The following is a 25594-nucleotide window of genomic DNA, read 5'->3' as shown; positions in this document are numbered from 1 at the left end:
CAGAGGCAAGGTTTGGCTTTTGGTGTTTAGGTCACACCCAGCAGTGCTCAGGGTTGACTTCTGACCCTGTCCTAAGAGATCATGTCTGGGGAACTTCTGGGGTGTCGGGGATTGGAGTGAGATTGGCTGCATGCAGCTTAATATAGATCCCTTTACCCCTGCACTATCTCTCCAGCCCACTATTACTTAAGTCCTTATGTGACAGGAAGCTATTTCTTTTTGTTTTTTTGGTTTTTTTTGGTTTTTTTTTTTGTTTTTGGGCCACATCCGGCGATGCTCAGGGGTTACTCCTGGCTGTCTGCTCAGAAATAGCTCCTGGCAGGCACGGGGGACCATATGGGACACCGGGATTAGAACCAACCACCTTTGGTTCTGGATCGGCTGCTTGCAAGGCAAACGCCGCTGTGCTATCTCTCCGGGCCCAGGAAGCTATTTCTACCCAAGCTTAGAGTAGAAGGATTTTGGGACACATCGTTCCTGCCCTGGTTATTCCAAGCTGGTTAGATAATGCAGCAGTAAACTGGCAAGGGGGAGGCAGTGTTTCAGCAGTAGCTATATTGAAACCATTTCAGCTGATATGAGGGAAGAGAGATGCTTTATCGAAGAATCCAAACAATGTTCCCTCTACTGGGACATGGGAGAGAGATGGATCAAAACCATCCATCCATTCATTCATCCACCCACCCATCCATCCATCTGTCTGTCTATCCAACCATCAGTCCATTCCATTTGTCCATAAGTATCCACCTTTCCATTCAACAGTCTGGGCTGGGGACACAATAGACATTCTATTTCCCCCTGGAACACACTGACCCCTACCCCCCAAAGCAAAGAGACTCATCACCAAAGGAGCTAACCCTATGTGGGTGGAAGTGGAGTAGCAAACAAGAAGGGGCAGGGAAATTAAAGGCAGGGAGGTTTTCTTCCAGGGGACACACTGAGGTCACCCCTCAAGCTGAAAAAGCAGTCTTTACCATCTCCAGCAGGCAGGGTGCTTGTCTTGCATGTGCCCGACCTGGGTTTGATCCCTGACACCCCATAGGGTCTCACAAACCCCATCAGAGTGATCCCTGAGCTCAGAGCCAGGAGTCAGCCTTGGACCTGCTGAGTATGTCCTCCACCAAAAAAAAGTGAGAAAAGTCTGGGTTTCTGCAGCAGAGAGGTGGAGGCATCCCTTCTGAGCCCCCCCACCCAAGGGAGGTAGGAGCTTGTGGAAGACCATGAGAGCGGAAGGGGAGATGGAGAGGAGAAGATTGTGCTGGGATCTGGGCAATGGGCACCATGGAGTTATGAGTCATCGTTTCACAATAAATCTTTCAGACGTACGCAATGCAGGACAGATTTATGATGAGAGCTTTTTATCTTTGTGACCCAGAGCTTGAGAACACCCATTTCCAATGCAGCCTCGGGCACCAATTTATTCTGAACACACAGACCATTAACTGCGATCCCATTTGCACTTTTGGGAGTTTTATTCTTCTGATGGGGAAACACAGGTTGAAAGAGTAAAGAATATGGGTGTGAGGGGAGAGATAGCATGGAGGTAGAGTGTTTGCCTTGCATGCAGAAGGTTGGTGGTTTCGAATCCCAGCATCCCATATGGTCCCCCATGCCTGCCAGGAGCGATTTTGGAGTGTCGAGCCAGGAGTAACCCCTGAGTGCTGCCAGGTGTGACCCAAACACCAAAAACCAAAAAAAGAAAAAAAGAATATATGGGTGTGAGCAAAGAGGATGCAGTAGAATGATAGGACAGTAGGGATGACATTTGCTTTGCACATAGATGACCCAGGTTCGATCCCCTTTCAGGGCTGATCTTTGAATGCAGAGTCAGAGGAAGCCCAGAATGCTGTCAGGCATGATCCCGAGTTCTGGGTCTCAGTTGTTTTCACCTGCTAAATGGAGTGCTAGGAAGCTAGGAGTGTTGTTCAGTGGTTAGGGCACAGGCTGGCATGCAGAAAGCCTGGATTTGAAGCAATAGCACAGCAGGGAAAGTTTTGCCTTGCATGCAGCTGACCCATGTTCCATCCCTGGCATCCCATAGGGTCCCCTGAGCACTGCCAGGAGTTATTCCTGAGCTCAGAGTCAGGAGTCAGCCCTAAACACCACTGAGTGTGGCCCCAAAACACCATCAACAAAAAAATAAGAATCCAAATTCTTGGGAAAAAAATGGTACAAGGGGACATCGTTGGTCATATGGTCAGGAACAAGGCTAGGGCCAGGACACGCCAATGGGACCCAGGACCGTAAGGAAAGAGTCCTGAGTAGCTGGGGGATAGTCTAGAACGTTTTGTTTTTGTTTTTGCCAAACCCAGTGGTGCTCAGGATTGTGATTCCTGGCTCTGTACTCAGGAATCATTCCTGGCAGGAATTTGGGGGACCCTATGGGATGCTGGGAATCGGACCTGGGTTACCACATGCAAGGCCAGAGCCCTCACCACTATTCTTTCACCTAGGCCAAGAGTATAGAACAGGGCCCGGAGAGATAGCACAGCGGCATTTGCCTTGCAAGCAGCCGATCCAGGACCAAAGGTGGTTGGTTGGAATCCCGGTGTCCCATATGGTCCCCCGTGCCTGCCAGGAGCTATTTCTGAGCAGACAGCCAGGAGTAACCCCTGAGCACCGCCGGGTGTGGCCCAAAAACCAAAAAAAAAAAAAAAGAGTATAGAACATTCTAAAAGGGATCAGGTCTGGTATTTGCCAGGGCAAGAAGGTCCAGCTAATGTGTCCAGGCAAAGCTGGGTCAGAAGAGCTGGGGGTGGGGGGGAGAAGAAGTGCTGGGCAAGGTGCCCAGCTCAGAGCAGCCTGCCTGTCCTTTCCTTCACTGCCACCATCCCTGGCATCTGGCCCAGCCTGCACAATCACCTGCAGCCAGGCAGATAATCCATCTCAAGGGCTAAAAATATCCTCGATGGGGGCTGGGCGGTGGCGCTGGAGGTAAGGTGCCTGCCTTGCCTACGCTAGCCTAGGACGGACCTCGGTTCGATCCCCCGGCGTCCCATATGGTCCCCATATGTTGCCAGGAGCAACTTCTGAGCGCATAGCCAGGAGTAACCCCTGAGCGTCACAGGGTGTGGCCCAAAAACCAAAAACCAAAAAAAAAAAAAAAAAAAATCCTCGATGTAGCTAGCCAGGGGTGTCTGAAGTGAGAGGGCACACCTGATCCTCTCTGTACCCCAACACCCCAATATCACCAGTAGACAAGCCCTAAGGGGCAGGTTTGCTTGGTTCCTCTGCCAGCACCAGAAATGGGGACAGGAGGTCCATCTGTACCTAGTGTAGTAGCTGTGTACACACAGTCACACACAGAACACAAAGACACACACAGTCAGTCATAGTTTCACAGACACATAGTCAGACCAGATGCGCACAGACGCATACCAACAGGCATAGTCACACAGTCACGCAAAATACAAACAAGCACACAAGATGCACACAGTCACAATCATACAGACGCACAGAGATGCACAGGACACACAAAGAGACACATTCACACAGAGATAAATAGAAACATACATCAACACATACAGAGACACACAGTCACAGTCAGTGCAAACCACACACACACAGCCACACGCACTCAAGAACACAGTCTCTCTCTCTCTCTCTCTCTCTCTCTCTCTCTCCTCTCCTCTCCTCTCTCTCTCCTCTCTCTCTCTCTCTCTCTCTCTCTCTCTCTCTCTCTCTCTCTCTCTCTCTCTCTCTCTCTCTCTCTCTCTCCTTCCTCCCTCCCTCCCTCCCCAATCTCTCACCATCTCTCCCTTTCTCCTCCAAACCCTGTCATCTGACTCCTGAGGCACTCGCATGTGATTCAGCCACCAAGAGCTGGTCCCAGCCCAGCCAGTCATAGACTTTGGGTGAGGGTCACCTTGGGGTACTCACTCATTCTGCCCATCCCAGCCTGACCTCAGCAGCTCTCTACAAACCCCCCAGTTTTGGGGTTCCAGCCCTTCACACAGGCATGACCTTGGGTCCATGTTCTCCTTGACTCCTTCACACATCAACATGGGAGGGTCCCCAAACACAGGGTGCTCAGGCAGCCCAGAGTAGGGTGCACAGTGCCCCCACAATGTCCCCTCAAGGCACTTGTATGCCTAGATTCTCCATTCTTTTTTTTTTTTTTTTTTTTTGGTTTTTGGTTTTTGGGTCACACCCAGCAGTGCTCAGGGGTTACTCCTGGCTCTATGCTCAGAAATGGCTCCTGGCAGGCACGGGGAACCATGTGGGACACCGGGATTCGAACCAACCACCTTTGGTCCTGGATCGGCTGCTTGCAAGGCAAACACCGCTGTGCTATCTCTCCGGGCCCATCCATTCTTCTTTTAGGAGAGGTCACACCTGCAGTGCTCAGGGCTGACTCTGGGCTCTCTGCTCAGGAATCACTCTTGGCAGGACTCAGGGGAACCCTAGGGGGTGCAGGGACTGAACCTGGGTCAGCCAGCGCCCTGCCCTAGGACTCCAGCTCCTGCCTCGGGAGTGGAAGTGGGGCTCGAGACAGGGAGAATTGAGAATCAAGTCTGAGAGGTTGAAGGAGGAAAAGGGGGAGACCCAGCGGGGTGGGGTGCCGAGCTGACAGGTATATGCATGGGAGGCAGGAGGCTCACCGCACTAGAACAATCAGAATAATGACACCCACAGTGTCAGGAGGTGTCACCGGACAGGCATCGGGTGAGGCAGACAGTTTGGCAGAGGCTGGTGCCCAGATGGCAGAGCAACAATCAAAATAAGCAACACTGGGGGATCTGAGCAATAACACAGCGGTAGGACGTTGCCTTGCATGCAGCCAACCCAGGACAGTTGGTGGTTAGAATCCCAGCATTCCATATGGTCCCCTAAGCCTGCCAGGTGCGATTTCTGAGCACAGGGCCAGGAGTAACTCCTGAGCACCTCTGGGTGTGACCCAAAAACCAACCAAACAAACAAAAAAGATAAGCAACACCTTGTCCTAAAGTCTGTGTTCCTCCAGAGCACCTCCCTCCAGCAGCTTTGGGCCAAAACTGGAAGAAGGAAATTGGAGCAGTGGGGCAGCAGGTAGGGTGATGGCCTGCAAGCAGCCAAGCTGGGTCAGAACCCCAGCACCCCATAGTCACCCCAGCCCCATCAGGAGTGAGCCCTGAGCACAGAGCCAGGAGCAAGCCATGAGTACCGCTGGGTGTGGATCAAGAATATAAACCAATCTTCCTTCTTTCCTTCCCTCCTTTTCTTCCTCTCTTCCTCCTTTTCTTCCTTTCTTCTCTCCTTCCTTCCTTCCTTTCTTTTTTTTTTTTTTTTTTTTTTTTTTGTTTTTTGGCCACACCCGGCATTGCTCAGGGGTTACTCCTGGCTATCTGCTCAGAAATAGCTCCTGGCAGGCACGGGGGACCATATGGGACACCGGGATTCGAACCAACCACCTTTGGTCCTGGATCGCTGCTTGCAAGGCAAATGCGCTGTACTATCTCTCTGGGCCCTCCTTCCTTCCTTTCAAGCCAAACATGCGAGGTCCCCCACAGCACTATAAACCCAAATGCAAAAAGATCATTATGAATGCCACTTAAGCCTATGTGCAAATGCCCCCCCAAAGCAGCATTTAAGAATCAGAGGGCCCAGAGAGATAGCACAGCGGCGTTTGCCTTGCAAACAGCCGATCCAGGACCAAAGGTGGTTGGTTCAAATCCCGGTGTCCCATGTGGTCCCCCGTGCCTACCAGGAGCTATTTCTGAGCAGACGGCCAGGAGTAACCCCTGAGCACCGCCGGGTGTGGCCCAAAAAAACAAAAACAAACAAGAAAATCAGAGCCCAGTATATACAAACCCATCATCCCAACACTCCAAGAGCAGAAAAAAAGAAACTGGGCAAGGGAGGCCATAGCAGTGTGTCAAAGCCACAGACGGGAGGGCCCAGAAAAATAGCACAGCTGATATGGCTTTTGTCTTGCACACGCTAACCCAGGTTCTATCCTCAGCATCCCATAAGGTCCCGCAAGCCTGCCAAAAGCAATTTCTTCTTCTGTTGTTGTTGTTATTGTTTTGTTTGTTGTATTTTGTTTTGGGGCCACATCCAGCGGCACTCAGGGATTACTCCTGGCTCTGCACTCAGAAATCATTCTTGGCAGGGCTGGGGGACCATATGGGATGCAGGGACTCAAAACCAGGTCCGTCTTGGGTCAGCTTCGTGCAAGGCAAATGCTCTACCGCTGTGCTCTCTCTGGCCCCACCAGGAGCAATTTCTGAGTGAAGAGCCAGGAATAACTCCTGAGCACCACTGGGTGTAGCACAAAAAAAGCCACAGAATGGCACGTGCCAAGGTCAGGGTTCGATTGCTCTTACATGACACTTCCCACCCCAAGCACTGCTGCTGTATCCTTGTCACCCCCCCCACACACACACACACATATACCACTGGACCCAAACATTGAACTAACCAGGTTGGCTGAGGGAAGTGGCCTGTGCGTTCCTTGAACACGGGTTGGGGGCCTTCTTCACCCCAGGCCTGCTGAGATAGAAAAGAGGTTTCGGCTTTTGCCCAACATGTGGCTGATACTGGCTTAATCCTCGGTTCTACAGATGGTCCCTGAGCACAGAGCTAGGAGTGGCTCCCAGCAGCTCCAGAGGATGCCCCACACACAGAACAATAGAAACAGCAAAGGACTAATAAAGGTGAAGGGACAAAAGTGATGGACAAAAGGGAGGGCACTGGCCTTGCGCCCAGATTTGATTCCCGGGACCCCAAAAAGTTCCCCTGAAACCCACCAGGAGTGATCCCTGAGCATAGAACCAAAAGTCAGCCCTGAGCACCAGCAGGTCTGACCCCAAACAAAGCAGAACCTCTGGGATTTCAGGATTTCCACCTTTTATGGTTTTTGTTTGTTTTTTTATATATATATGGAGAGTTATCCTTAGCAATCAGTGGAATTCATTCAGGGGATGGTCTACAAAAGCCATGGTGGGGGGCCGGGCAGTGGCGCTAGAGGTAAGGTGCCTGCCTTGCCTGAGCTAGCCTTGGATGGACCGAGTTTTGATCCCCCGGTGTCCCATATGGTCCCCCAAGCCAGGAGCAACTTCTGAGCACATAGCCAAGAGTAACCCCTGAGCATCACCGGGTGTGGCCCAAAAACCAAAAAAAAACAAAAACAAACAAACAAACAAAAAAGCCATGGTGGTTGTCAGCTGCATTTCTCTTTTTTTTTTTTTGTTTTTGTTTTTGTTTTTGTTTTTTGAGGCCACACTTACTGACACTCAGGGGTTACTCCTAGCTATGCACGCTTCTGGCTTAGGGGACCATATGGGACGCCAGGAGATCGAATCACAGTCCTTCCTAGGCTAGCGCCTGCAAGGCAGACACCTTACCTCTAGCGCCACTGCTCCAGCACCTGCATTTCTCTTCTTGATAGTTCATTTAGAAGCTCTAAACCAAGAGAATTGCTTTTACTTTTTTCTTTTTTTCTGAAATCCTTATAGAAGCCAGGGTTTACTTGACCTGTTAAAGGTGCTATTTGCAAAAGCCTAAGGCTGCCAGGGCTGCAGTGCTGCAGGCTGCAGAGGCCCAAGGCTGCCAGGGTCAGGTGCCACGACTCTTGTAGGGGTCTATGGGGCCCAGCTGCCAGGGCCAAGAACCCACCCAGGGACACCAACATCTAGCAAATGTATGGCAGTTGGACTTGAACAGACCCCTTGGATAACCCCACTGTAATGACTATTGCACCTGGACACACCCCCTGTCGTGCCAGGGTATAGAAGGAAAAACTTGGACTGTTTTTTTTTTTTGGGAGGGGGGGGCAGGAGAATGACCAGAACAGCACCTGTTGGATCAAAGGGGTTGCATCAAAGAGATGCTGCCTGCTTTGTACCTATTACTTTCTCTTTCTTCTTTGAACCCAGGCTCTCCCTGGCTACCTCTGGCTGATGAATCCACGCCCCCCCGCCCCCATCCTCAGTGTAGCAGGATCCCAGAACGGTGGCAGCAGGCCTCAGATTCCAGGAGGAATAAAAAGAGTACTTGGGGACCAGAGCAGTGGCGCAAGCGGTAGGGCATTTGCCTTGCACGCAGCTAACCTAGGACAGACTGTGGTTTGATCCCCCAGCGTCCCATATGGTCCCCCAAGCCAGGAGCGATTTCTGAGTGCATAGCCAGAAATAGCCCCTGTGCATCACCGGGTGTGACCCGAAAACCAAAAACAAAACCAAAGAAACAAAAATGTGTACTTGGTTTCTCTTTCTCCTCTCTTCTCTCTCTGTCCCAGACAGGCGGTTTCTACATGTTGGCATCCCTGAGTGGGCTCTGGGCTCCATCTAGCAGCTGGGCCCCATAGGCCCCTTTGAGCCTTGGGCCTCTGAAGCCTGCAGCCCTCTAGCCCTGGCAGCCTTGGGTCTTTGCACCCAAAAGAAGCAGAATCTCTGGGATTCCTCTTCTGTATGGGAGATGCCCTGATAATGGGCTGTAGAAAAGCTTACCATGGCTGGACTGTGAGGACAGTGGAGAGGGCACTGGCCTTACACACAACTGACCTGGGTTCAATCCCTGATGCTCATGACCCCTGAGCACAGAGCCTGGAGTCAGCCCTGGACATGAATGGATGTGGCCTCCAAACAAAACCAAGTACCTAGAGTACTTAGAAGTAAGTACCACATGGGTCTCCCCAATGGGAGAAAATGGTATTATTTAGGGCCAGAAAGAAAGCCCCAGGGATGGAGCCCCAGCTTGCATTTGTGAGGACCCAAATTTGCTCCCCAGAATGGGATAATTTCCTGAGGTTCTAATACACTTGAGCCACTGTGATATTTCTCGTGCTGGTATAATGCAAGGAGGGCCTTATTAGAATAATAATAATAAGGGGCCCGGGCGGTGGCGCTAGAGGTAAGGTGCCTGCCTTGCCTGCGCTAGCCTTGGACGGACCGCGGTTCGATCCCCCTGGCGTCCCATATGGTCCCCCAAGCCAGGAGCGACTTCTGAGCGCATAGCCAGGAGTAACCCCTGAACGTCACTGGGTGTGGCCCAAAAACCAAAAAAAAAAAAAAAAAAGAATAATAATAATAATAAGTTGTTATTATTTTGGCTTTTGGCTACACCTGGCAATGCTCAGGGTTTACTCCCGGCTCTATGCTCAGGTATCATTCCCAGTCTTATTAATATTATTTATTGGTTTACTAATATAATTAATTAATTTAATAACATAAAATGATATAAATAATATGAATGTTGGGCCAGAGCTATAGCACAGCGGTAAGGCATTTGGCCTGGCACATGGCCAACACAGGACAGACCCTGGTTCGAATCCCGGCATCCCATATGGTTCCCCAAGCCTGCCAGGAGCGACTTCTGAATGCAGTCAGAAGTAATCCCTGAGGACCGCCGCTGTGACCCAAAACCCCAAAAAGATGAATTTAATATAAGTAATATTTTAATATAATATAATTAAAAATTACATATATAATTATATATCACTCCCAGCAGGGCTTCAAGGACATTATGGGGTGCCAGGAACCAAAAACCCGTGTAAAAGGCAAGCGCCTTCCCCACTTTCCTATCACTCTGGCCTCAAGGAGAGCTTTATCTGGGGATATTTTTGAGGGAATTGGTTTCTGGGTTACACCTGGCTGTGCTCTGGGGTTACTCCTGGCTCTGTGCTCAGAAATCACCCCTGGCAGGATCAGGGGACCATATGGGATGCCGGAAATCGAACCAGGGTCAGTTCAGGGTTGACTGTGTGCAAGGCAAACGCCCTACTACTGTGCTATCGCTCCAGCCCCAGTAATTCTTTTTGGGTTTTTTGCATTTATTTATTTACTTATTTATTTATGTTTTGGGGACACACTCAGCGGCGGTCAGGGGTTACTCCTGGATCTGCACCCAGAAATCGCTCCTGGCAGGCTCAGAGGACCATATAAGATGCCGGGATTCGAACCACAGTCTGTCCTGGATCAGCTGCGTGCAAGGCAAATGCCCTGCCGCTGTGCTAATAATACTCAGGCCCCTATCTGGGGGTTCTTAGATAACCTTGCTTCTGCTTACATCTATTCCTGAATTTGGGTCACACGCGTCACATTTCCTGCAAAGAGCCAGCAGGGAGAACAGAAGGTTTTGTTCCTTGTCACATTTCCTGCAAAGAACTAGCAGGGACAAGAGAAGATCTTGTTCCTCGCTAAACCTCAGAAGAGAATTCTAATCTACTCTCAGGTTTGCAATGTGAAGTTTCCCACATACATTATTTTTAGAGAGTTTCAAAGTAATGGACTGGCAGAAGAAAAAGAAACAGTGGAAGTACCACACATTCACTGGGGGTGCGGGGGGGGGGGGTGGTGGTGTCTGGGAACAGAAGAAAGAATGTTCTAAATTCTTCTGCTACATGATGACGATTTCTCACTAATCCTTGAACCACATCCACCAAGGCAATCTCCAGGTGAGTTCTTTAAAAATGGAAGAAAATTACCAAGATTTCACTTACTGGAGGGTCAGAGCAATAGCACAGCGGGAAAGGTGTTGGTCTTGCACGCAGCCGACCCAGGTTCAATCCCGGCATCCCATAAAATTCCTTGAGCCCCACCAAGAGTGATTCCTGAGTGCAGAGCCAGGAGTCAGCCCTGAGCAGTGTGTGTGTGTGTGTGTGTGTGTGTGTGTGTGTGTGTGTGTGTGTGTGTGTGTGTGTGTGTGGCCCCAAAGCAACAAACAAACACAACAGCAACAACAACAAAACAGGGAAAGGCACTTGCCTTTGAGTTCAATCCCCAGTACTCCCTAGAGATTGCTCTCCCATTTTGGAGCCTCACCAGGCATGAGTCAGGAGCGAGCCCTTAGCACCTCCAGGTGTGGCCCCAAAATCCAAAGGAAAAACAAGGTTCAAACATAGATGATGTTTATGGTTCATAATAAAACATAGTGGATAGGGCCCAGAGAGATAGCACAGCGGTGTTTGCCTTGCAAGCAGCCAATCCAGGACCTAAGGTGGTTGGTTCGAATCCTGGTGTCCCATATGGTCCCCCGTGCCTGCCAGGAGCTATTTCTGAGCACATAGCCAGGAGTAACCCCTGAGCGCCGCCGGGTGTGGCCCAAAAAATAAATAAATAAAGATAAAATAAAACATAGTGGATAAGACATGCAATAATAGGGACTGGAGGGGAGAGAGAGAAGTGAGAAGAGAGGTTTGCTCTGAAGGAAAGTTGAGGCAAGGGGTGGGGGATCAGAGCCCAGGTGGGATCCCCTTCATTTCATTCTCACCCCACCAACCTACATCCATCCACTGAGGATGGATGAGGGCCTGAGGGTTAATGCTGCTTGTAGCCTTCAATGGGAGAATCACCACAGCGGGGTTCAGGGTCCCCTAGAACTGTACCTGACAGTACTGGAGGGTTGCACCCACCTGCTTCTGGCAGGAATTGAGCCTGGATTGGTTCGATTAACCCCTGTAATACCTTCCCAGCCCTCTAAGAGGTGTATCTAGCCAGCACCAGCCCTCATGTGTGAAACCAATTTCCAGGCAAGATAAATTAGCCCTTTGGTGCCAGCAAGCAAGGGCGCTTGCTCTGAACGCAGCAAACCCAGGATTCATTTCCAGAGTTTCCTAGAGTCCCGTGAGCATCACTAGGAGGGATTCCAGAGCACAGAGGCAGGAGTCAGCCTTCAGGTGTGGCCCCAAACCAAAAAAACAAAAAAAAAAAAAAAAAAAAAGTCGGGGTCTTTCCCAGATGGATACTGTTGCCAGGCAAATGCTCCTGGCATGTACCAAGCAACCAACTTGGGGCCCCACCAGCACAGTTACCGGCTTTTCTGGGACTGCGGGCCTTGCCCAACGACGGGGCGGGTAAGGTGTAGGACATGCCTGCTCAGGTGTGGCCCACGACACTCATAGCATCATCCCAAGTCCCAGAGAAACTGAGTCACACAGGTGAGCCGAGGCTGGAAGCATGATTCTGAGCCCTTGACAGCCCGAACAAAATCTCCCAGCCTTTGCATTCTTTTTTTTTTTTTTTTTGGGGGGGGGGGGGGAATAGGGTGCTCAAGGCTCTGCACTCAGGAATCTCTCCTGGTAGTGCTCAGGGGACCCGTATGGGATGCCGGGATTGAACCTGGGTCGGTAGCACACAAGGCAAACACCCTCTCTCTGTCTCTCTCCCTGTCTCTGTCTCTTTCTCTGTCTCTCTCTGTCTCTCTGTTTCTCTCCACCTCCCACCCCTTCTCTCCACTCCATCTTGTACTCAAAGGTTATTCCTGGCTCTGCATGCAGGAATGGCTCCTGAAAAGCTCTCAGGGAACCTTTGGGGTGCCAGAGATCCAATCTGGGTCAGCTATGTGCAAGGCAAGTGCCTTATCCTCTGTATATCTCTCTGGCCTCCCCCTATTTATAAGGAGGCTATACTCGGGAATTACTTCCAGCTTGGGAGACATTGCTGGCAGTGTTCAGGGGACTCAGCAGGACTGGGGATTAATCCTGAATTTCCTGCAGGCAAATCAAGTGTGGTTCCACCCCCACTGAGTCATCTCTCCATCTCCAAGATTTCTTTTTTATTTTGTTTTGTTTTGTTTTTGGGTCACATTCAGCAGCGCTCAGGGATTACTCCTGGCTCTATGCTCAGAAATCGCTCCTGGCAGGCTCAGGGGACCATATGGGATACCGGGATTGGAACCACCGACCTTCTGCTTGCAAGGCTAATGCCTTACTTCCATGCTATCTCTCAGGCCTCCAGGACTTTTTTGAAAAGCAAATTTGGGGAGCTGCTTTGGAGGTACTCCAAAGATTACACAGTGCTGGGGCGATCAACCTGGAATCCACACAGGGCAATTTGAACTCTGGCCCCAAAAAAGTTATTGAATATTTGTTTGTTTATTTTAGGTTTTGTTTTAGGTTTTGTTTTATTTGGGGGGGGTTGTTTGTTTGTTTCTTTGGCTTCCCCCCAACCCCACTGAAGTTTATTTATTCTAAAGATACGGTAAGTTTCTTCACTCCAGCCAGGAAAGCCAGCCCAAGCATCACATGCAGATAAGGGCAAGTGAAATCAAAGCGATGAAAACAAAACAATATTCAGCTCTGATGGGCACCACACATGGGCTGCCAGCTCACACCAGATCCTTCCTTGTTTGGGGAGAGGCTGGCACCAACATGGGCCCCAGACTGGGCAAAGGAGGAGATTGGGAGCAAAGACCTGGATATCCCAGAGGCATGGCCTTTATGGGCACAGAGGGGAGGGCATTTGCTTTGCATGTGGCAGACCCGGGTTGAATCCCAGGCATCCAATAGGGGCCACAAGCCTGTCAGGAGTAACCCCTGAGTGCTGCCGGGTGTGGCCCACAAACCAAAAATAAAAAAGGCAAAGCTTTTATGAGTACTCTCAGTACGTGACTGGTGCGTCTCCAATGGGGTGATGTGTCCCCTCCCACCCACCCTACTCCCATCCTCATCACACACATCACCCTGTGGCTGGGGCTGGTATCTGGGACACGCATGTGCCCTAAGGTGTGGGACAGAGCCTGAGAGTCTGAGTTCCAGGAATGGGGGCAGTGGGGAGTGTTGGGGTTGCTCTGGGAATCCCCTGCTTGGGCAGGAATTTCAGGAACACAGAGCCCAGGAAAGGGGAGGGGAGAGAGATGTGACTTCACAGGTCAACCTTGGGAGCAGGGCACAGTGATAGCCCAATAGGAAGGCATTTTCCTTGCATGTAGCTAACCTGGGCTCGATTCCCCATAGGATCCCCTGAGTCTGCCAGGAGTGATTCCTGAGTGCAAAGCCAGGAGGATGGCCTGAGCACAACCAGAAGTGTGGCCCAAAATCCAAACAAGCAGGGCCAAAGTGATAGCACAGTGATAGGGATTTGTTTACATGCAGCTGACCCAGGACAGAGCTGGGTTCGAGTGATTTCTGAGCACAGAGCCAGGAGTAAACCCTGAGCACCACTGGAGTAGCCCAAAAATAAATAAGTAAAACCAGCAAAGGTTAGTCTCGTAGTGGAGGAAGGCATAGAAGGAAGCACTGTGACCATGAGAGTTGGAAATGATTGCTCTGGACCAGAACAGGATGCTGAAAGAAAGTAAAGTGATACACAGTATTGTAAACCACAGTGTCTAAAAGGGGAAAAGGAGAAGGAGAGAGACAGAGAGAGAGAGAGAGAGAGACAGAGACAGAGACAGAGACAGAGACAGAGAGACAGAGAGAGACAGAGACAGAGAGACAGAGACAGACAGAGACAGAGAGAGAGACAGAGAGAGAGTGAGAGAGAGAGAAATTCTGCTTCAGAGGCAGGTAGGGGAGAGAGCAGGGGGGAGGGAGGAGGAAATTGGGGACATTGGAGGCAGGAAATGTGCCCCGGTGAAGGATGTTGAATGTGGTATGACTGAAACTCAATCATGAACAACTCTGTAACTAAAAAATTAATAATAACCCAACTGTGGGGCCAGAGCAATAGCACAGTGGGGAGAGCATTTGCCTTGCATGCAGCCAACTCAGGTTTCATCTCCAGCCTGCCAGGTGTGATTTCTGTTTGTTTGTTTGTTTTTGTTTGGGGGCCACATCCGATGCTGCTCAGGGGTTACTTCTGGCTCTGAGCTTAGAAATCACTCCTGACAGGCTCAGAGGACCATATGGGATGCCGGGTATCGAACCTGGGTCTGTCCCAGGTCGACTGCATGCAAGACAAATGTCCTGCCACTGTGATATCACTCTGGTCCCATCAGGAGTAATTTCTAAGCACAGAGTCAGGAGTAAGCTCTGAGTTCTGCCAATTATGGTCCCAAAAAAAATCTGAGGTGTGGCTCTTGGAGAAAGTTTGCTCTGAGAGAGCGGAAGGGTAATAATGGTGTGTGTATGGGTGGGGGGAGGAAGATTGGGGGACATCAGCATCTTCTCAAAACCAGCTCTGCCTCAGCACCCCACTCTGCCCTTGAACTGAGGAACTGAGACCTTGTGAGAATAAACATGACAGAGACAAAACACCTCACCCAGTTCTATGAGTGGGTGGCCTCTTTAATGGCTTCGTCTTCCAGGAACCTCATCTTCCAGGAAACACACACAAGCCAAGGAGAGAACAGTAGGGAGACAGGGAGACTGCTGCTCAACTACATGGTCCAGGATTCCAACCCCATGACAACAGGGAGAAGTAACCTCATTTGGGAGATCAGGGCTGCCCCAGGTGGGGTCTTCAGTTCTATTTCAGGGCCACACTTGGTGAAGCTCAGGGCTGACTCTGTGCTCAAGGATCATTCCTGGTGGTACTCGGTGGACTCTATGGTGTGATGCCAGGGATCAACCCCAGGTTAGCTACGTGCATGGCAAGCGCCCTCCCCACTATACTATTGTACTGGCCCCTTTTTAATTTATTAAGAGTTTGGGGGACATGCCCAATGATGCTCAGGGTTGACTCCTGGTTCTTAACTCAGGGATCCTTCCTGCTAGTACTCAGGGGAACCCTATGAAATAACAAGGATTGAACCTGGATTGGCCACATGAAAAGCAAGTGTTCTACCCCCTATACTATCTCTCCAGCCCCTTAAGGTTTTTTGTTTTGTTTTGTTTTGTTTTTGTTTGGGGGGGTTGTTTATTTTTGTTGTTTTGTTTTGTTTTGTTTTGTTGGTGTTTAGGCTATACCTGGCAGGCTCAGGGGATATGGGATGCTGGGAAGTGAACCCAGGTCGGCTATGTGCAAGGCAAATGCCCTACTCACTCTGCTATTGCTCCAACCCCTTAAAAATTTTTTTTTTGAGGAAGGGAAGAAGGCAGGCTGAGAGCAGACCCCAGGCCCCATCCCCAACACTGTCCAGCCCCCTGAGCCCTTCTGAGTAATATCCTAAAGCAGTAATTTCTGAGCATGACTAATTTAGTTCAACCTGCCCCAAACCCCCAAACCCCTGCCAAAAAAAAAGAAGAAAAATCAGCAGCCAAGCCCAGCTGTTTCCAACAGAAAAGCCTAGAGTTTCCTGGGACAGGTGAGTGTAGCTTATGTGGGATGGTGAGTTCTCCCAGGGAGAACAGTCTGTGCAAAGGCCTTGGGGCATGCAGGACTGAGGGAACAGTGAGACCTCCATCGAACCGAGGCAGAGGACAGAGTGGGCAGATGAGAAGGTTCCTAAGCAACACCTCAGCTGCAGGTGACCCCAGAGTTTACCCCCCTTTTATGGAAGAGGGTTGTAGTACACTCTGGGGTGTTCAAGTGCTATTATTCCTGGGTCTGTGCTCAGGATTGCCCCCCAGCAGTGCTGGAGAGAGAACCCTTATTTGATCCAGGAGATGGATGTGGGGTGGAAGGCCTGAAAGATAAGGAAGTGCTTTACTCTCTCTCTTCTATTCCTGTGCCCTGTCATTGTTCCATGCCCTTAAAGTACCCATAGGATGGGGTCACAGGGGAGAAATTTTGTCTCTGTGCCATGAACTGAGCTGGCACAAAATGCTGGGGAGTAGAGTATCAGGGGAGATAGTCTGTTCATCCTGAATCTACACAACCTCATATCTGACCTCACCTTCTGGGGGGGGGGGTTGTTGTTGTTGTTTTGGGGCCACCGCAGGCCATCCCCAGTCAGGGATGACTCTTGGCTTGTTGCTCAAGAGACCCTATGGGATGCTGGGGATGGTTCTCAGGTTGGCCTTATGCAAGGTAAGCACCCTCCCCATATTTCTATCACTCTCTTCTCCCCCCATCCCTGTAAGCTGTTGAAGCTTTGGCATATTGTTTTTGGATTGGGGGTTTTTTGGGGGGAAGACCACACCCAGCAGTGCTCAGGGTTTACTCCTGGCTCTGCACTCAGAAATTGCTCCTGGCAGGCTCAGGGTCCATAGGGAATGCTGGGGATGGAACCCAGGTCTGTCCCAGGTTGGCCGTGTGCAAGGCAATCACCCTACCACTGAGCTATCATTCCAGCCCCAAGCTTCAGAATTTAAGTTTTTTTGTTTTTGTTTTTGGGGTCACACCTGATGGCATTCAGGGGTTACTCCTAGCTTTGCACTTAGAAATCACCCCTGGCGGGCCCGGAGAGATAGCACAGCGGTGTTTGCCTTGCAAGCAGCCGATCCAGGACCAAAAGTGGCTGGTTCTAATCCCGGTGTCCCACATGGTCCCCCGTGCCTGCCAGGAGCTATTTCTGAGCAGACAGCCAGGAGAAACCCCTGAGCACTGCCGGGTGTGGCCCAAAAACCAAAAAAAAAAAAAAAAAAAAAAAGAAATCACCCCTGGCAGGCTTAGGGGACCATATGGGATGCCAGGATTCGAACCACCATCTGTGCTGGATTGGCTGCATGCAAGGCAAACACCCTATTGCTGTGCTGTCTCTCTAGCCCAAGCATCAGAATTTAAGAGACAGTGGGGAAGGGATATTTTGGAGAGATGACTAGTGCTTGTTTATTTAAGGGTACAGGGAGCGGTTTCTTATCTGCCTGGAAAAGGAGAGACCATGATGATAGGACTCTCTCAAAATATTCCTGATCTGGGGCTGGAGCAATAGCACAGTGGAGAGGGCAATTAACTTGCACACAGCTGATCCAGGTTCAATTCCTGACATCCCATAGAGTCCCCCAAACATCACCAGGAGTAATTTCTGATCACAGAGCTAGGAATCACCCCCTAAGCACTGCTGGGTATGGCCCAAAAACCTGAAAATAAAAAATGCTCCTGATCTGTATTTTGGGGGTCAGGATACACCTGTGATAGTGCTCAGGACTGACTCCTGGTTTTGTGCTCAGGGATCCCTCCTAGTCGTGCTCTGGGGACCCTGTTGGATTCCAGGGATTGAACCTGGGTCACCATGTGCAAGGCCAGTGCCTTCCCTGCTGTCCTGTTGCTCTGGCCCCAATTTGTCTTTATTTGAGGAGTTTCCCACTTGTGCTCAGAGTGGCGTAGGCTGTGCCACATTCAAAACCAGGCCCCTGGTACATGCCTGCATGCGCTCTGCCACTGGGGCCCCCTCCCCTCTCCTTCCTGCTCTATTCTTTGCCTTCGGAGCTCAGCCAGGCACTGCCTGCCAACCAGCCTCATCCCTTAGGGACCCTGTTCCCACTCTGTCTCTCTCCCCAGAACCCCAAGCTGCATCCTAGGCCTGCCGCATCTCTGCTTTCTTCCTTCTTGTCATACCCCCCATCACAAGCTTTCTCCAAAAAGTCTTCTAGGGAAACCAGAGAGGAGTGAATACTACCTGGCCACTGGGTTCCAATACACAGGGGACAAAGGAACAACCCCCCCCCCCCCCCCGCAAAGGACAGCAAGAGCAACTTTCCGGGAGCCTCAGATACTGGACTAGGAGGGGAAAGGGGTCCTCTGGAAACTTCCACATGCTGGGAGTCAGCACCTTGCCCAGAGGCTCCCGCTCGCCTCCCTCCTCCCGGTCTGCTCCTGTGGCTCTCCAGACTCCCCTGACACACTTTAACATCACAAAGATGGGGAGTTTCCAAGCAACCCCAATGCAGGCAACACACACACACAAGTGCAGAAGGAACGAACACAGGTTGAAGTAGATGGAAGATGGAGTCACATAGAAGGACCAATTTTCAGGGGCTGGCTCCTGCCAACACAGTCAGGAGTTTGGGGTTGGGGAAGCCCCAGAGGAAATGGGGCACGAGATAGAGCAAGCAACTGATAGAGACAGGAACAGATGAACCAAGATGTGATCAACCAAGATCTACCTTCCAGACTGAGGGAGTGTCTCAGTCTGCAGAGCCAGGCTGAGTCTAAAATGGCCATTTTCGGGCCCGGAGAAATAGCACAGTGGCGTTTGCCTTGCAAGCAGCTGATCCAGGACCAAAGGTGGTTGGTTCAAATCCCGGTGTCCCATATGGTCCCCTGTGCCTGCCAGGAGCTATTTCTGAGCAGACAGCCAGGAGTAACCCCTGAGCACCGCCGGGTGTGGCCCAAAAACCAAAAATAAAAAATAAAAAAATAAAATGGCCATTTTCAGAAGGACTAAGAGGCGCCCAGGTGACAAAATGGAACCAAAAGGGGGGTTCAGCACCCACCCTCATAGATTCTGGGGGGATTCCCGGAGCTGCCAGCGAACTTCCCCAAAACTCAGCTCCTTTCACATCTGGCTGCTCTACTCCAGGGTTCCTTCCTCTGCCCTTCCCCGCCACTCCCTCTTCATCTTTCCCATCGCCAGCTCCATAGCCCTGGCCTGCCTGCACCCCAGCATCTTGCCACATGGTCCTGACTCGCAGGCTGGCTACATCCCTGCTCCACAATGTGCGTGCACACTTAAAGGCATGACTAACAAACACACCCATGTGGGTTTTGTTTGTTGAGGTCCCCGGGCTAGGCCTGACTCAGGGTCCAGGGGATTACTTGTGATGTCAAGGATCAAGTCCAGGGTTGTCTGTTCAGCTGCAAACCATGTACCCACTGGGCCACTTCTGTCACACCTGAATGAATCCAGCCCATCCCTCCCAGCTTATCTGGAACCAAAACAATTTCATCCCCTCCCAAATCTAGATTCTGACCCTCCCCTCCCCACCAAGCATTTCTCAGGGGATTCTATGAGCAGCTTCTCTATGACATAAAGAATCTTTCTTGGGGCCAGAGCGGTGGTGGAAGCAGTAAGACGTCTGTCTGCCTTGCGTGTGCTAGCCCAGGACGGACGGCAGTTTGATCCCCCGGCATCCCTTATGGTCCCCCAAGCCAGGAGCGATTTCTGAATGCATAGCCAGGAGTAACCCCTGAGCATCACCTGGTGTGGCCCAAAAACAAAAACAAATACAAACAAAAAAGAATCTTTCTTTTGGGGGATCCATATCCAGAGTGCTTAGGAGTGACTCCTGGCTCTGCACTCAGGAATCATTTCTGGTAGGCACAGGGCACCCTATGGGATGCCAGGGATCGAGCCCAAGGTGAGGCAAACACCCTCCCTGCTATTAGCAGCATCTTAATTTCCCTTCACATGTTCACGAGACAGCTGGTTGAGCTGGTCTCTCTGCCAATCATGCTGAGTCACCTCTGCCAGGAGGACCTCCCAGACCACTTCCCAGGTTAAAGCAGGTCACTCTCCTCTCCCCCTTCTTTTCCCCCTCCCTCCATCCTTCCCTCTGCCTCACTCTTGGGGCCCCAGATACTCATTAACCAGTTCCAGTGCTCCTGGACATGTAAGTGCCATGGTGCCCATTTTACAGGCAATTAAAGTACAGCTCAGAGGAAGTAAGGTCACTAGCTTGAGGGCTCAAACTCAAACAGGTAGGAGCAGGTTGGGGGGGGGGGTGGGAGGTGGAGAGAGAGACAGACAAAGACAGAGAGAGAGAGACAGAGACAGAGAGAGAGATCAGGAAAGGGGAGACAGCATGCAATGCCCAGATAAAGAGGCATGAGTTCCCCCCTCACCAGCTTGCTTTCCTGTTCCTGTTGGTATTGGGGTGAGGGTGGTGGGTAGTGAAAGACGGACCATGGCCTGTAGCCCCTGGTCACCTCCAGTCACACACTAGTAGCTCGTGGGGTTCCCTGCAGGCACTGGGCCAAGCAAGCATTGTTCGGGGATTTGTTTTTGAGCCACGCTTTGAGCTCATGGCTTACTCCTGGCTCTGGGTTCCGGAATCATTCCTGATAGGCTCAGGGGACTCTATGGGATGCTGGGAATTGAACCCGAGTTGGCTGCATGCAAGGCAGGTGCCATCCCCACTATGCTATCATGGTGTCTCCAAAGTCATAGACTTCAGTGCATGAAAAAAGCAATGTTCCCTTGCACTCTCCTAAGGCTTTCTTCTCTCTCTTTATCTATCTTGCTAAGGCTTTCTTCCCTCTCTTTTTTTTTTTTTTTTTTTTTTGGTTTTTGGGCCACACCCGGCAGTGCTCAGGGCTTACTCCTGGCTGTCTGCTCAGAAATAGCTCCTGGCAGGCACGGGGGACCATATGGGACACCGGGATTCGAACCAACCACCTTTTGGTCCTGGATCGGCTGCTTGCAAGGCAAACGCCACTGTGCTATCTCTCCGGGCCCTTTCTTCCCTCTCTTTATCTATATCGCTCACTCTCTCTTTATCTATCAACTTATCTACTTGTTTAATCTACTATCTGGTTTTTGAGCCACAACTGGTAGGTTATCTTAGGGTTTACTCTTGGCTCTGGGTTCCAGGATCACTCTTGGCATTGTTTGGGAAGTGGGGAGACCTATGAGATGCTGGGGATCAAACTCTGGTCGGCCCTGTATAAGACAAATGCCCTCCCCACTCCAGTTCCAGAAGTTTCTCCATCTCTGCTCCTAAAGGCACTGCTTCCCTTCCTGATGCCCAGGTGAAAAAATTTGTACTCTAAACAAGAAGGGAAGTCTGGGGGTCCCCACCCATTTGCCAGACCCCTTTTCTGTCCCATCCAAACCCACAGAGTCCTCGGGGCTCTTCTGCCCATGGCCCTAGCTCCTTGTTCCTCAAACATAACACAGCCACGTGGCACTCGCTGCTCTGGGGCTCAGAGGGGGCCCCACACTTCTTGCATGGGCATCTGCTAGCCAAAGCGCCCACCTCCCTCATCTCAGGCCTGCAGCAGCAGAGGAGGAAAGGCTTTTTGATTGGGGGGATTTTGTTCCTTTGTCTTTTTTTTTCTTTTGGTTTTTGGGTCATACCTGGCAGTGCTCAGGGGTTACTCCTGGCTCTAGGCTCAGAAATCGCCCCTGGCAGGCATGGGGGACCATATGGGATGCCGGGATTCGAACCACCGTCCTTCTGCATTAAAGGCAAACGCCTTACCTCCATGCTATCTCTCAGGCCCCTGTTCCTTTTTCTTTAGACCACACTTGGCATTGCTCAGGGCTGACTCCCTGCTCTGTGCTCAGGAATCAGTCCTTGGTGGTGATCAGGGAACTAACTATATGGGATGCCCAGAATGGAACCTGGGTCAGCCCCATGCAAAGCAAGCGCCCTCCCCACTGTACTGACACGCTCTGGCCCCACTGGTTGTTTTTTTTGTTTTGTTTTGTTTTGTTTTGGTTTTGGTTTTTGGGCCACACCCGGCGGTGCTCAGGGGTTACTCCTGGCTGTCTGCTCAGAAATAGCTCCTGGCAGGCACGGGGGACCATGTGGGACACCGGGATTCGAACCAACCACCGCTGGTCCTGGATCGACTGCTTGCAAGGCAAACGCCGCTGTGCTATCTCTCCGGGCCCTTATTATTATTTTTTAATTCTTTGTAAAAACTCCCTCTCCCCTATACACAGCTGTCCGAGAGACTGTGCCCTGGGGTTCCCCGTATGCAGAAATCACTCCTGGTGCCAGATTCCCTCTCCCTGTCGCGTCGGGTCTCCCCCAGCCGGGTGCCATCCGGAGCTGGATGGTTTAAAGGTGTTTATCAGCAACCCAAGGGGTCCAAGCTGGGGGGCCCCCACAACCCCCCACATCTGGATTCCCCCCAAACCACGTCATCCTGCCCAGCGCGCCTCCCTTGGCCTCCAGCCCGCCTGGCAGCGGTGCTCAGAGCCCCCACACGCACCGGGGCGCTCTCGAGCAGGTGGTTCGGGCTTGGGGGGTGCCTATGGGAGTCCCCGAAAAGGCCAGGCAAGGAAGGCACGGGCCGGGGCAGCCGCCGACGCCATGATCGCGGAGGCACAGCCCGAGCTGGAGAGTTGCGGGTGGCCTTCCAGAGACATCGGGGTGCCGGGGGTCACCTACCTGGGGGGCGCAGGTGTGCAGGGCGGCGAGGGCCGGCTCCGGAACCCGGTCGCAGCAGTGGAGATGCTGGGGACAGGCGCAGCCCTCGCCAAGCCTTGAATTCAGCTCCCTCCTGGCACCGCCTCGGCTCCGGACCCGGCTGGAGACTGGGGGTACGGGGTGAGAGAAACTGCCTAGGGGCCACGGGGCGGGTCCAAGAAAGGCCGGGCCCGGGCCAAAGGTCCTCCGGGGTTTCGAACTCTCTGCACCACCGACCTGCGTCTCGGACCTGCTCCCCAGCTGCTGGACACGCCCCTTCTCCGAAAGGCCACGCCCCTGGCCGGATAAGCTCCGCCCCTAAGCCCCTCTGTGGACAAGCCCCTTGGTAAATTTCACTCCGGCCACGCCCTCCAGGGCTGTGCTCCAATCAGACATCAGCTCCCCCAATCAGACCCCGCCCCGACTGACAACGCCCCGCCCCAGAAGACTGAGCCTCGGTGTAGGCCCCGCCCATTGATGACTTATGACTCCGCCCCTAACTCCTTCCCCTTCTCCATCTCCTCTGCCCCAAGGGGCTCAGGGCGTGGATCCAGCTCCTGTTTCTAGGTTCTGCTTTGAACCCTGAACTACAAGTTCTCTGCCCGACCCCACCCTTTGCGCGCGCGTGCGTGTGTGTGTGTGTGTGTGTGTGTGTGTGTGTGTGTGTGTGTGTGTGTGTTCAGGCGTACCCAGGAAGTCAACTTCAGAATTGGGAGCCTGATGGTCCCTTAGGAGAAGTGACATTTTGGTGGGGTGAGGTGCAGGGGCCAGACATATTGCTGGGCAGATAAGTCCTGCCAGGACATCCTTCTTGCCAGGCAGAACTGAAAATAGAGCCAATCTTGGGCCAGGAGAGATAACACAGCGATAGGGCTTTTGCCTGGAACGCGGCTGACACGGGACTGACCTGGGTTCCATCCCCTGGCATCTCCTATGGTTCCGAAAGCCTGTCAGGGGTGATTTCTGAATGCAGAGCAGGAGTGTCACTGGATGTGCCCCCCAAAAAAAAACGAGGAAAAAGATTTATACACTGAAAACTGCAAGTCGGTTAAATGTAACAGAAGTGGGGCTAGGGTGATAGTACAGCAGTACTGTCTTGCAAATGATAGACCCAAGTTCCATCTCTGCAATCCATATGGTCCCCAGAGCACTGTCAGGAGTGATCCCTGAGCACAGTACCAGGAATAATCCCTGAGCACCACCATTTATGAAAGAAGAAAGAAAGGAAAGGAAGGAAGGAAGGAAGGAAGGAAGGAAGGAAGGAAGGAAGGAAGGAAGGAAGGAAGGAAGGAAGGAAGGAAGGAAGGAAGGAAGGAAGGAAGGGAGGGAGGGAGGGAGGGAGGGAGGGAGGGAGAGAGGGAGGGAGGGAGGGAGGGAGGGGGAGGGAGCGAGGAAGGGAGGAAGGAAAGGAGGAAGGAAGAAGAAAAGAAGAAAGGAAGGAAGAAAAGAAGGAAGGAAGGAAAGAAGGAAGGAAAGACTCTGGGAAATGGAGGAATATCCAATGTTTATAAAGTAGAAGAAGAATCAACAGAGTCAAAATGTCATCCAACCATTGTACAGATTCAGTACAATTCAGTACAATTCCTTTCAAAATTCCAATTGCTGGCTGGGATGATAATAGAGTTAGAGCACTGGCCTTGCACACAGCCAACTTGACCTCGATCCTTGGCATTTCATATGATCAGAGAGTCAGGAATAACCCCTGAACATAGTCAGGTGAGCCCCCTCCCAAAAAAAAATAATTTCAAAAGTATCCCAAGGACAAATTTTCAAAGAAATACCATTGACTTTCATAAAACTCCTTGAAAAGCAGGTTTCTGAAAAAGAAGATGGAAGGAAGCAATTCAGTTTCTGGCTTCAAAAGATTATCACACTGAAACCAGTATGAAAATCCAGGCAAGCTTTCAAGACCACTGACTTACAATTGAGAGCCTTGAAAAAAATGAACAGTTCACCAATGCCAAAGGAATGAAGGGCATGGGGTGAAGGAAAGACATTTTCTGGACTGGAGAGACAGATAGTTCAGTGGGTAGAGCATTTGCCTTACATGCAGCAGACCTGATTTATCTCAGGATTTCCATATGGTCTTCAAGCCCAGCCAGGATTGATCCCAGAGCAGAGAGCCAGGAGTAAGGACTGAGCACTGCTGGGTATAGCAAGCCATCCTTATAAAAAAAAACAATCAGAAACATTTTATTGGTAAGCATATGAAGTAAAAGGAATCCTTTCTTTGGTTTGTTTGTTTGTTTTTGGAACTACAACCGTTGGTGCTCAGGTTGGTGCATTTAGGACTCATTCCTGAAGTGCTTGGAAGACCGTTTGAGATGCCAAATCTATGTTGGTTGCTTGCCAAGCCAGTGCCCTTTCTCTGTACCATGGCTCGGGCTCCCTGACTTCCATTTTCTTTCCCTGGGACTGCAAATTGATTCAACCTCTGTGGTAAACAGTATGGAGACTTCTCAAAACATTAAAAATAGAATATCAGTATGACCCAATAATGCTATTCTTGGGTCTCTTGCCAAGAATGTAAAAAAAAAAAAAAAAAAAAAAAAGCCTCCATACTCCAAAAGATAAAACACACACCTACAGTTTTAGTAGTGCCATAGCTGAACTCTGAAAATAGCAAGAGAGGGAGAGGAAGGGAAGGGAAGGGAAGGGAAGGGAAGGGAAGGGAAGGGAAGGGTAAGGGAAGGGAAGGGAAGGAGAAGGGAAGGGAAGGGAAGGGAAGGGAAGGGACAGGGAAGGAAGGGAAGGGAAGGGAAGGAAGGGAAGGGAAGAAGAGAAGAGAAGAGAAGAGAAGAGAAGAGAAGAGAAGAGAAGAGAAGAGAAGAGAAGAGAAGAGAAGAGAAGAGGAAGAGAAAAGAAGAGAAGAGAAGAGAAGAGAAGAGAAGAGAAGAGAAGAGAAGAGAAAGGGAAGAGAAGAGAAGAGAAAGAGAAGAGAAGAGAAGAGAAGAGAAGTGAAGAGAAGAGAAGAGAAGAGAAGAGAAGAGAAGAGAAGAGAAGAGAAGAGAAGAGAAGAGAAGAGAAGAGAAGAGAAGAGAAGAGAAGAGAAGA

General features: G+C 51.0%; 1 protein-coding gene across 1 annotated transcript in view; it reads right to left on the bottom strand.

The window, feature by feature from the left end:
- Window positions 1–22540, bottom strand: part of LOC126031201 (ceramide synthase 4-like) — a 28756-nt gene extending 6216 nt beyond the window's left edge. Inside the window, exon 1 of the mRNA XM_049789488.1 lies at window positions 22523–22540. The gene's annotated coding sequence lies outside the window, so the exon portion shown is untranslated. The remainder of the gene's footprint in view (window positions 1–22522) is intronic.
- Window positions 22541–25594: the final 3054 nt, after the last annotated feature.

The sequence above is a fragment of the Suncus etruscus genome, chromosome 15 (assembly GCF_024139225.1).
Source record: "Suncus etruscus isolate mSunEtr1 chromosome 15, mSunEtr1.pri.cur, whole genome shotgun sequence".
In the NCBI taxonomy this organism is placed as follows: Eukaryota; Metazoa; Chordata; class Mammalia; order Eulipotyphla; family Soricidae; genus Suncus; species Suncus etruscus.
This window is presented reverse-complemented; position numbering and strand designations above follow the sequence as displayed.